Consider the following 12,357-nt stretch of genomic DNA (forward strand, 5'->3'; position numbering starts at 1 on the left):
GAGTTAAATTAGACTGTTACCCTTGAACCTTTGATAACCACGAACCTAAAGCATACAATGGCAATAAGTACATACCTATCAATAATCACCATAAATGTAAATAGTCTGAATGCACCAATCAAAAGACATAGAGTCACTGACTTCATAAAAAAACAAGACCCAGACCCATCTTTATGCTGCCTAAAAGAGACTCACTTCAAACACAAAGACATATACAGACTAAAAGTGAAGGTATGGAAAAAGATATTTCATGCAACTAATAGGGAGAAAAAAGTAGGTGTTGCAGTGCTTGTATCAGACAAAAGAGACTTTAAAACAAAGAAAGTCACAAGAGACAAAGAAGGACATTACATAATGATAAAGGGGTCAACCCAACAAGAGGATATAACCATTATAAATATCTATGCACCCAACACAGGAGCACCTACGTATGTGAAACAAGTACTAACAGAATTAAAAGGGGAAATAGAACGCAGTGTTTTCATTCTAGGAGACTTCAACACTCCACTCGCTCCAAAGGACAGATCAACCAGACAGAAAATAAGAAAGGAGACAGAGGCACTGAACAACACACTAGAACAGATGGACCTAATAGACATCTACAGCACTCTACACCCAAAAGCAGCAGGACACACATTCTTCTCAAGTGCACATGGAACATTTTCAAGAATAGATCATATACTAGGCCACAAAAAGAGCCTCAGCAAATTAAAAAAGATTGAAATTGTACCAAACAGCTTCTCAGACCACAATGGTATGAATCTAGAAATAAATTACACAAAGAAAATGAAGAAACACACAAACACATGGAGGCTTAAAAACATGCTCCTAAATAACCAATGGATCAATGACCAAATAAAAACAGGTATCAAACAATATATGGAGACAAATGACAACAATAATTCAATACCACAAAATCTGTGGGATGCAGCGAAGGTGGTGTGAAGAGGGAAGTATATTGCAATACATGCCTACCTCAGGAAAGAACAATCCCATATAAACAGACTAAACTCACAATTAATGAAACTTGAAAAAGAAGAACAAATGAGACCCAAAGTCAGTAGAAGGAAGGACATAATAAAGATTAGAGCAAAAATAAATAAAATCAAGAAGAATAAAACAATAGAAAGAATCAATGAAAGCAGGAGCTGGTTCTTTGAGAAAATAAACAAAATAGGTAAACACCTAGCCAGACTTATCAAGAAAAATAGAGTCTACACAAATATACAGAATCAGAAATGAGAGAGGAAAAATCAGTAGAGACACCATGGAAATACAAAGAATTACTAGAGAATACTATGAAATGTTATATGCTCACAAACTGGATAACCTAGAAGAAATGGACAACCTTCTAGAAAAATACAATCTTCCACAGCTGACCCAGAAAGAAACAGAATATCTGAATAGACCAATTACATGAAATTGAATTGGTAATCAAAAAAATACCTAAGAACAAAACACCTGGACCACATGGCTTCATTGCTGAATTTTATCAAATATTTAGTGAAGACAATACCCATTTTCCTTAAAGTTTTACAAAGAGAAGAAGAGGAGGGAATACCTCCAAACTCATTCTATGAGACCAGCATCAACCTAATACCAAAACCAGGCAAAGACACCATAAAAAAGAAAATTACAGACCAATATCCCTGATGAACATAGATGCAAAAATACTCAACAAAATATTAGCAAACTGAACTCAAAAATACATAAAAAAGATCATCCATCATGACCAAGTAGGATTTATTCCAGGAATGCATGGATGCTATAATATTAGAAAATCCATCAACATCATCCACCACATCAACAAAAAGGAAGACAAAAAGCAACCACATGATCATTTCCACAAATGCTGAAAAGGCATTTGACAAAATTCAACATCCATTCATAGTAAAACTCTCAACAAAATGGGTATACAGGGCAAGTGCCTCAACATAATAAAGGCCATATATGACAAACCCACAGCCAACATTATACTTAACAGTGAGAAGCTCAAAGCTTTTCCTTTAAGATCGGGAACAAGACAAGGATGCCCACTCTCCCCACTTTTATTCAACATAGTTCTGGAGGTCCTTGCCACAGCAATCAAACAATACAAAGAAATAAAAGGTATCCAGATTGGTAAAGAAGTTAAATTGTCACTGTTTGCAGATGACATGATATTGTACATAAAAAACCCTAAAGAATCCACTCCAAAACTACTAGATCTAATATCTGAATTCAGCAAAGTTGCAGGGTTCAAAATTAATACACAGAAATCTGTTGAACTTTCATACACTAATGATGAACTAGTAGAAAGAGAAACCAGGAAAACAATTGCATTCACAATTGCATCAAAAAGAATAAAATACCTAGGAATAAATCTAACGAAGGAAGTGAAAGACCTATACTCAGAAAACTACAAGACACTCATGGGAGAAATTAAAGAAGACACCAGTATATGGAAACACATTCCATTCTCATGGGTAGGAAGAATTAATATTGTCAAAATGGCCATTCTGCCTAAAGCAATTTACAGATTCATTTCAATCCCTATCAAAATACCAACAGTATTCTTCAATGAACTAGAGTAAATTGTTCTAAAATTCATGTGGAACCACAAAGGACCCCGAATAGCCAAAGCAATCCTGAGAAGGAAGAATAAAGCTGGGGGGATTATGTTCCCCAACTTCAAGCTCTACTACAAAGTCACAAGACAATGTGGTACTGGCACAAAAACAGACCCACAGACCAATGGAACAGACCAGGGATCCCAGATATAAACCCAAGCATATATGGTCAATTAATATATGATAAAGGAGCCATGGACATACAATGGGGAAATGACAGCCTCTTCAACAACTGGTGTTGGCAAAACTGGACAACTACATGCAAGAGAATAAAACTGGATTATTGTCTATCCCCATAAACAAAAGTAAACTCAAAATGGATCAAAGACTTGAAATTAAGTCAGGAAACCATAAAACTCTTAAAAGTCAACATAGGCAAAAATCTCCTGAATATGAACATGAGCAACTTTTTTCTAAATGCATCTCCTTGAGCAAGGGAAACAAAAGCAAAAATGAACACATGGGACTACATCAAACTAAAAAGCTTCTGTACAGCAAAAGATTCCATTAACAGAACAAAAAGGCATCCTATAATATGGGAGATTATGTTTGTAAATGACATATCCAACAAGGGGTTAACATCCAAAATATATAAAGAACTCACACACCTCAACAACCAAAAAGCAAATAACCTGATTAAAAAATGGGCAGAGGATATGAAGAGACAATTCTCCGAAGAAGAAATTTGGATGACCAACAGGCACATGAAATGATGCTCCACATCACTAATTATCAGGGAAATGCAAATATACACCACAATGAGATATCTCTTCACATCAGTTACAATGACCAGTATCGAAGAGACTAAGAACTACCAATGCTGGTGAGGTTGTGGAGAAAGGGGAACCCTCCTACACTGCTGGTGGGAATGTAAGCTAGTTCAACCATTGTGGAAAGCAATATGGAGGTTCCACAAAAAACTAAAAATAGAAATACCATTTGACTTGGGAATTCCACTGCTAGGAATTTCCCCCAAGAATGAAGGAGCCCAGTTTGAAAAAGACATATGCACCCCTATGTTTATTGCAGCACTATTTACAATAGCCAAGAAATGGAAATAACCTAAGTGTCCATCAGTAGATGAATGGATAAAGAAGATGTGGTACATATACACAATGGAATACTATTCAACCACAAGAAGAAAACGAATCCTACTATTTGCAACAACATGGTTGGAGTTAGAGGGTATTATGCTCAGTGAAATAAGCCAGGTGGAGAAAAACAAATACCAAATGATTTCACTCATCTATGGAGTATAAGAACAAAGCAAAAACTGAAGGAACAAAACAGCAGCAGACTCACAGAACCCAAGAATGGACTAATAGTTACCAAAGGGAAAGGGACTGGGGAGCAAGGTTGGGAAGGGAGGGATAAGGGGAATAAGGGACATTACAGGTAGCACACATAATATAGGGGGTCAGGCACGGGGAAGGCAGTATAGCAGAGAGAAAGCAAATAGTGACTGTGGCATCTTACTATATACTGTGGGGCTGGAACTGCAATGGGATATGGGGGGACATGATAACATGGGCGAATGTAGTAACCACATTGTTTTTTCATGTGAAACTTTCATAAGCGTGTATATCAATGACACGCTTAATAAAATAAGAAAGAATATAGAAAAGTAGAAATCCAATTATATTGTTGATTGCTATACTAGTATAGCAGTTTGCAGTGCAACTTGGCAAAATCTTCAAGAGTCGAAGTGGGTGTACTCATCAGCTCAGCAATTCTCTTCTAAAGGGGAAATATGAATAAAAACACAGCAGCACTTTTACAGCAAAAAAAAGGAGTAACAACAACTTTTTTCTTCAATAGGGAAGTATATTAATAAATTGATTTATTCAATGAAACTGCAAATATTAAAAATGAGATCAGGAAAAATTTACATGGATAAAATTTTAGACAATATTAGATGGAAAATGCTAGTTGGAAATGTATACATACAGTGTGTAAACATGTATATAAATATTTTAATATATAAAATATATATTCTTGATTGATACTATATTTATATTAATACATAATAAAATACAAAGCGTGAATGGGGATCTAGAACATCTTTAAGATAGAGATTACCCTTAGGGAAGACACTAAGGTGAGGCTTTTATTTATGTCTACCATATTTTTTAATAAAATATATTTGAAGTAAAAAATGTTGAACTTCTAAGTTTATTAAATCTGGTAATGTGAATACCCACTTTATTATTTTGTATACTTTTCTATGAGTTTGGAATACTTTGTAATAAAAACTACAAAAAAAAGAGAAAGAAATGAAACATGGCTGGGATGAACGCATCCAGGGTCAGCGACCCAATAGTACTATTTTGTTGTTTCTGCTCCTGTTCCCCAGATTGCAGATGTGCCTTTCCAACTTATCTTTCTGAACCTGGTTCTTTATTTCTCTCTTCTAATTATTTTTATATACTTTTAATGTTTCTTTCATAATTTGCTTAATTTAGCTTGATTTGGTTTCTACTGTATATAACTCAAAATTCCTAAAAACTACAGCAACATTAGCACCCTGGAGATATATGCAGGGACATCTTGGGAGACAGCAAATCAAAGAAAGTCAGGATTGCTTTTCAATCAAGCAGTGAAGATCTGATGCCTCCTGCAGTATTTATTAGCTGTGCAACACTGGGAAACCCATGTCCTGTCTCTGAATAACAGATTTTTCATGTGTAAAATATGAAGATAAATAATGCCCGCTTTATATGGTTAAAATATTCATTCAATTAATATATTTAAAGAAAGTTACAGATAGGAAACATCCAATCAATATTTATTACAAAGGGAAAAATAATGAATTTTCAACTGTTCAGTTTATAATAAAGTTTCATGCCATTGAAAAGAGCAGATATTAATTTCTAACTCTGTTGGCGGAACATGCGATGTAGGCTTGTCTCCCTGGCAGACTGAGTTATTGCAGAAAACATGGGTTCAATTTATATTTTGTATCCATCTTTGTGGGTGTCTCTGCAGGAAGCCTTCTCCAGTGTCTGTGGAGTGGCCCTTGACATTTACAGAAAAGCTGCAGGAGAGAAGCACAAAGGCATCAACATGTGCCAGACCAACTCTCTGAAGAAAGAGTTAATGAACTCACTGGTCCTTGGGGAGTTTGAGAGGGTGTTAAGTGTTGGGTCTCAACAGAATTAAATTGCTCTCCTCAAATCTGTCAAGGACGCTCATCAGTAAGAACAAGAAGGTTTGAGGCCAGGGAGCTTGGCCTTGCAGTTTTTATCTTTTATAAACCAAACATACAATTGAAGAAGACTTGATATAACAGGGAAATACCAGACTTGGAATGAGAAAACACGTTTTCCAGACTTGAAACTTTCAAATCTAGCTCTCCAACTCAGGGATACTTTTATCTCAATTTCCTCATTAAATGCAGGTGACAATGATTAACTTACAAGGTTGATCAAATGAGCATAAGCTAAAATGGAGGTGAAACAACTTTAAGAAAAATATCATGCCCCATAAATAAATTAATGTTCCATTCTGGATCTGGATAAATAAAAATCAAGAAGTTTTGATATTAGGGACATGAAAAAAAAAAACTCTAAAAGAAGGGAAACAAGCAAAGTGTTTTTTTTTCTAGAGACATCTTCTAGACCACAATGCAGCCAGGAGAATACCAAGGAGAACACAAGGGCCCTGCTGATTTGAAAAGACAGAGATTGGAATATAGGTAATAAGAGGCGGCTACACAGCACCAGAGGAGGGAGATACACAGGCAGAATTACTGATAATGTAGCCTTATAATTGTGAGTCTGTTGATGAACAGTAAGCTACACATGGGTAGGGACCTATAAGCCAAACAATTCCAAGGAATTGCAGAGCTGGGAGACAGGTGAATTCCAACCAGCCAGAAAAGAAGAGTCCTTATTGCATATCACCACACTCAATAGGGACCCCAGGAGGGTCATTCTTTAGTAATAGGGATGAAGTTGACCCAGAGGAAAACTACATTAAACTCACTCTATCAAAAGTTTAAACAGTCTCAAAGAATTAAGGTGATCTGCAAGTATTTTACCTGCCTGCCAGAAAACAGTACAACATAGTACAAAGAAATACAACAAAATCTAGCATGAAAAAAAGTAGAATTCCAAATGTCTGTAATCAAAATTAATTACTTGACATGAAAAGAAGTAGGAAAAAGTGATCCATAACAAGAACATATGTTAGTAAACAGAAATAGACCCAAAGATGATAAAGATGATTAATTAATAGATAAGGATTTTAGAAAGCTATTATGGCTAGATTTAATTATGTAAAAACAAATAAAGATATAGAGAACAAAATTGAATTTCTAGTTTTGAAAAAAATAGTATTTAAATAAAAAAAATTAGAGAGATTACCAACAGAGTAGACATTACAGAAGAAAATATCAGTGAACTTGAAGACGTAATAATAGAAATTACTCAAATTAAAAAAACAAAGAAAATATGAAATAACATGTATAACTGATACTATAGAGAAAAAAGTTAACAGAAAAAAATTAAATAAGTCAAAAACACAGATGAAAAATATACACCTACAGATCCAAGAAGCTCAATGAACTTTAAGAGAGATAAAACAAACAAAACCAAGTTAATCTGATCAAATTGCTAAAAATCAGTGTAAAGAGAAAATGGGCTTAATGAAGAAAACTGCCATGTTATGAACTTCCTATGGAGAGGGACACATGGCAGAAAACTGCAGCCTGCCTCTAGGACATTAGGACAGCCTCCAGCCGACAGTGAGTAAGAAGCCTGGGCACTCCATCTTTTCCCTGAAAGAAAATGAGTCCTATCAATCTGCATGAATGTGTAAGGAGATTCTTCCAATCTTCTGCAGTCAAGCCTCCAGATGAGAATGTGATCTGTCTATCACCTTGACAGTGGCCTGAAGAGACTCTGAAGATAGTCCCCAGTGATGCCATGCCAAGACTCCTAACACAGAATCACTGAGAGATAATAAATGGGCATTATTTCAAGCCACTACGTTTGTTGTAATTTATTATGTAGTATAAAAATATAATATCCTTGATACTTAAAACATAAAAGGAATGGTTAGAATATAGGGAAACAAATCTTTTTTTCCTTATATAAAGTTTGGATTTCAACACTGTTTTTCTCAGTAATGGTTGAAGACAGTGACTTTGGAATGAAAACTTATTAACTGAAATTTTTGTCTATGTGGTACCCATTTTTCCTGGAATAATAAGAATTTATGACTTGCCTTAATGAGTATGCAAGCATCAGGGGAACATAACATATAGTAGAATAAAATATACAGGCTACTCTGCTCACAATGTTTTCCCCTAACATACTTCTGAAGTGTTTGGTATTATTATTATTATTGTTGTTGTTTATGTCAAGGTGTCTTGCCAATGGGTTTGAGCCCCGGGCACGTTTGCTATGGATACAGTGTGACCAAAGAAATCGACAGCAAAACGTTCTTGGGGTGAAAGAGTTATACCCAACTTTATTTCCAGGTGGCAGGTCAGGCACTAAAATCCCGTTCACTCAGAGCGAGTCTGCATGCAGCAAGCTGGGCTCTGCCTCTGGGCCCCTCTGTCCTCACAGCCATCCTCTGGGACCCTCTGTCTGCACAGCCATCCTGCACAGCCGTCCTCTGGGCCTCTGTCCTCGGCTCTCCTGCAGCCTTGCAGCCCTGTCACCGTGTCGTACCCAAAGCACTGGGCAGAGCTCTTTTTATAGAGTCAACAGCCATGTATTGCCCACAGGTGTGCAGTGAGCTAGTCAACCAGGGCCAGGTGAGAATCCTGGCCACAGGAACTCTCATTTTATCCACACAAGGCCACATCTGAGAATAGATATAAACGCTAATTTTTCAAGTCCACAATCATAAGTCCACCCACAATTGATCTTCATCTATATTCAAACAGAAATGCATTTTGTAAGAAGCTTGTATATTTTTGGTTGCCCTGGGGAAACTTAAATAGCTAAATACTCTGTAATGTTTCTTACTATGCATAATGAGATTATTGAGCAACCCAGACAGTATCTAACCTAGAAACCTTCCCAAATGATAAGACTAAACTTTCTATTGCTCATTTTGAGTAAGTCATCTCTAATCAGTCACTGAATGAATAGATTCATAATGAGTTCCTACTCTGGGTCAGTCACTCTGTTATTAGAGGCAAAATGATGAAAAAAATATCACCTCAATTCTCAGGGTGCTTACAAACAATTTGGAGTGAAAGAGTGTATAGAGATATAATACCTCTTGTTGGGAAGCATCAAAGCATAGGAGAGTCAAGATCGCATGTTAAAATCAAGAAGGATGGAAACTCAATTATTGGGTCATTCCTTTGCACCTGAAACCCTCCAGGGAATTTTTCAACACCATCTGATCATCATGACACACTTATTAGTCAAGGCAACAAAGATTCAAAGAATTGGAGTGACTTTCCCAAAGTCACTTTCCTTGTAATGGACAGACTTGGGATTAGTTCCCAGACTTGCCAGCCACAAAATTCAATAATTTCTTTCTTAATCACAGTGCTAAGATAGTACTCAGAGATACAGTACTCCAGCTCCATGAAGATTTCAGTGGAGTTTTGTGGGGTTTTCCATGTAACTTTGTCCTTTGAACATCAAACATTTTTTAAAGATAAATCCAATATTCGCAAATTATAGCATTCCCTTTAAATACCCCTGGCCATGGAGATCTCTAATTCCAATAATGAATATTCTCTTAAGTAATTCAAGTGATTATATACATGCTGACTAAGGACAGGGCATTCTCAATTTTTTTCCCTTGGAGAGTTAAATATTTGGTGTTTTCAGCACACATTTAGTGTCTGTGTATCCCCTCTTGGTTTGGTGGGAAGTGGTGGGGACTGTGGAGGGGAGATGATGCTATTCTATTGGCACCACTCTGGAAAAACACTCTGTCACTTGAACTCAGAGGCATCTCATAGATTGGGACTAGTAATACAAGCCTGTGGAGTGCCAGTAAAACTAGCCCCTGGTGGTTGAGTTCCAGGAGTCTGCCGTGGACAGGTGACAGTAGCCCATGGCAGCCAATGGCAAATAAGTAATGAGTCTGAACTTAAATAAGGAGAGATTTTATTTGAAAAAACTATTGCAATCAGGAGAGTGGCCTATTGCAATAGGGGAAATACTTCAACCATAAGATCTATAAGCATCTCAAAGTCAAGCCAGAAGGACTTTTCTTTTATAGGGAGGTTTAAACAAGGCTAGAGAACACCAGCTGTAAGGGCACTTGAAGAACAGGTGGCGTGACCACACAGTTGGGCAAGAAATGTCTTTCTCTGCAGTAGGCCAGTTCTCTGGCAGGACTATCAGGGGAGAGGTGTTCTGCCTTCCAATGCCAGTTTAAGCTCCCAAGGTTTGCTGAAGCTCAACAGTGGGTCAAAGTTCTGGCATCTTGGAAGAGAGAAAAGTGACTGAAATCGGTCAAGTCAAATTACTAAAATTTTGTCTAGATTGGTCAGCATGGACAAAGAGCTCAGCTCATCATTTATGCCACAAGAATGGGAATTTGGAGGGCTTGCGTCTGGCCTTATCGTAGATAGAGAGGGGCTGGCTCATTCTGGATACTTAACTAAGTCACATGGTGAAGGGTGAGTCTTTGTAGTGAGAGGTTTCCCAGAACTCAAAAGGTAGGGAATTCTTGATGGCAGCTGTTTTCCAGGAGCACAGGGCTCCGATAAAGTTCCGCACTGTCAGCATCAAGAACCTGTCATGTGCAAGTGCCAAACACCTTCACACCGTTGGGGTGAGTAGCTGCAGCCGCGGAGGATGAGTAAGAACAGTGCATGAATGAGCAGTAGCGGCCCGCAGTGAAGGAGAGACTATGGCCCAAGGGAACCTCATACACACAGAGACAAAGGGGACTCTCTGACCCAGGACGTTTGAAACACCTCGGTTCAGTTTATCTCTTTAGTCTGATCTCCTTCCATCATCCCCGCAAATCATTCCTATGATCTATTTTTTCCTCCCATTTTATAAAAAACGAAACCACATTCTTATACTTTCGTATGACACATGCATTTTCTTATTAATTGGAAATTACTACTCCTATCTTATACTAAGACATACCCTTTCCTTTATGACATAAGGACATATCATTGCCTCTAATAAATCTTTTCCCTCCTCCCAGCCTGTATTAGAAACTACCTCCTTGTTGCTGTCACAGAATTTTTAATTTATGTCTAGTAGGCATTCTTTTCATTATATTGGAGACATTCGTGACCCATTGTCTTTGCAACTCCATCCTGAGATCCTTCTGAGGAGATGCCCATCAACTCTGCACAGACAGCACGGCTTCACGAAGTGCCTGACATCACTGTGTGCTGGGCAAACACCGCTGAACTGAGGCACAGGGTTTGAGAGCCGAAGGTCCTGGACATGGCATCTGATCATTTCCTGTCCTTCTACACTAGGTGAGTTCATTTATCCTCGGTGATTTTGCTGAAACTCTAGAACGTAATTGCTGAATCCTGATTTCTCCATTTATTATCTATGTAGATTTGGTCATAATGTTTAAGTTGTCTAAGATATACTTTCCTCAGCTTTATGGCAACAATACTACTACTTACATGAAATGGTCATGTGGATACAGATTAAGATACTTTCAGTTATGACATGTTTGAAAAACCGCAGCTGTTTTCTTAGGGGCATTGGTATGTCTCCCTGCCTGTTGTCTCTGGAACAGCCTATACTGAGTAGTTCAGATGGCCAGGGAAAGTATTCTCTAGATAACAAGAGGACAAATACAGGAAAGGGACTGGCCTCACAGTCAAGAGACCTGGGTTATTGTCCCGGTTGTACCCAGTCTTTTTCATGTGATCCTAAACTAATCAGATAACCTGAGAAATATAAAGAAAATAAAGTCTATTTGTTGTCCTTAAACAATTTTTAACAGGATAAAATAAGTTGAAAGAAAAAATCTATCTCATTTGAACCATATTTACATAAATGTCATCAATATTATTTAGGTTAAGCAGGTTAAATTCCCTATTTGTTTTGCCCCTGGATCACTTGATTTTAATCGTATGGCTCTGGAACACAGCTGGCTTGTAATTTATGCAGGAAAAAGAATCATGTTACTATCACCTTATGACTCTTCCGAAGAAATTGATTTTTTTTTCCAATTGGTTAATTGATCTTAAGCAATTAGTGCAAGTATATGTAACTAGTTAATTAACTAGCCAGTGCTTCTCAATGCTGATCCCTTGAGAGTCATTAGAATGCAGATTTACAGCCCTCAGTGAGTTACAGATAAAACAGCAGAGGAAGGCCAAGAAATTGATATATTTAAATAAAATGAAAACGCAGAGAGATTCAAAAAATGGATTCTGAAAGCTGATTCTCTGGAAATAATTTTTTCCCCTTATTTTAACTTTCTTATTACATGGATTGGAAAAAATTTGGTTAGCTGACTAAAAAAATATTTATGATCTTACTACTTATAACCATTATTAATAATTTCATCCATCCTGCTTTGCAAAACACACACACACACACAGCTCCAAAACCAAAATGTAATCAGTCCTCAGCACATGATATGAATTGTCTACTGTGTATCAGGCACTGTTCTTGGAAACACAAATACCCGCGGTATATGATCTCTTGGAAAGGAGTGGGAAGGATGAATATTAATTAAATAATTATCGAAATAGAGATGTAAATTACAAAGAGATAATAATTCTGCAAGAAATCTACTATAGCAGCCTGGCAATAAATTTAACTAGGGTTATAAAGAAATC

This window comes from Manis pentadactyla, chromosome 3, assembly GCF_030020395.1.
Source record: "Manis pentadactyla isolate mManPen7 chromosome 3, mManPen7.hap1, whole genome shotgun sequence".
NCBI classification, from domain to species: Eukaryota; Metazoa; Chordata; class Mammalia; order Pholidota; family Manidae; genus Manis; species Manis pentadactyla.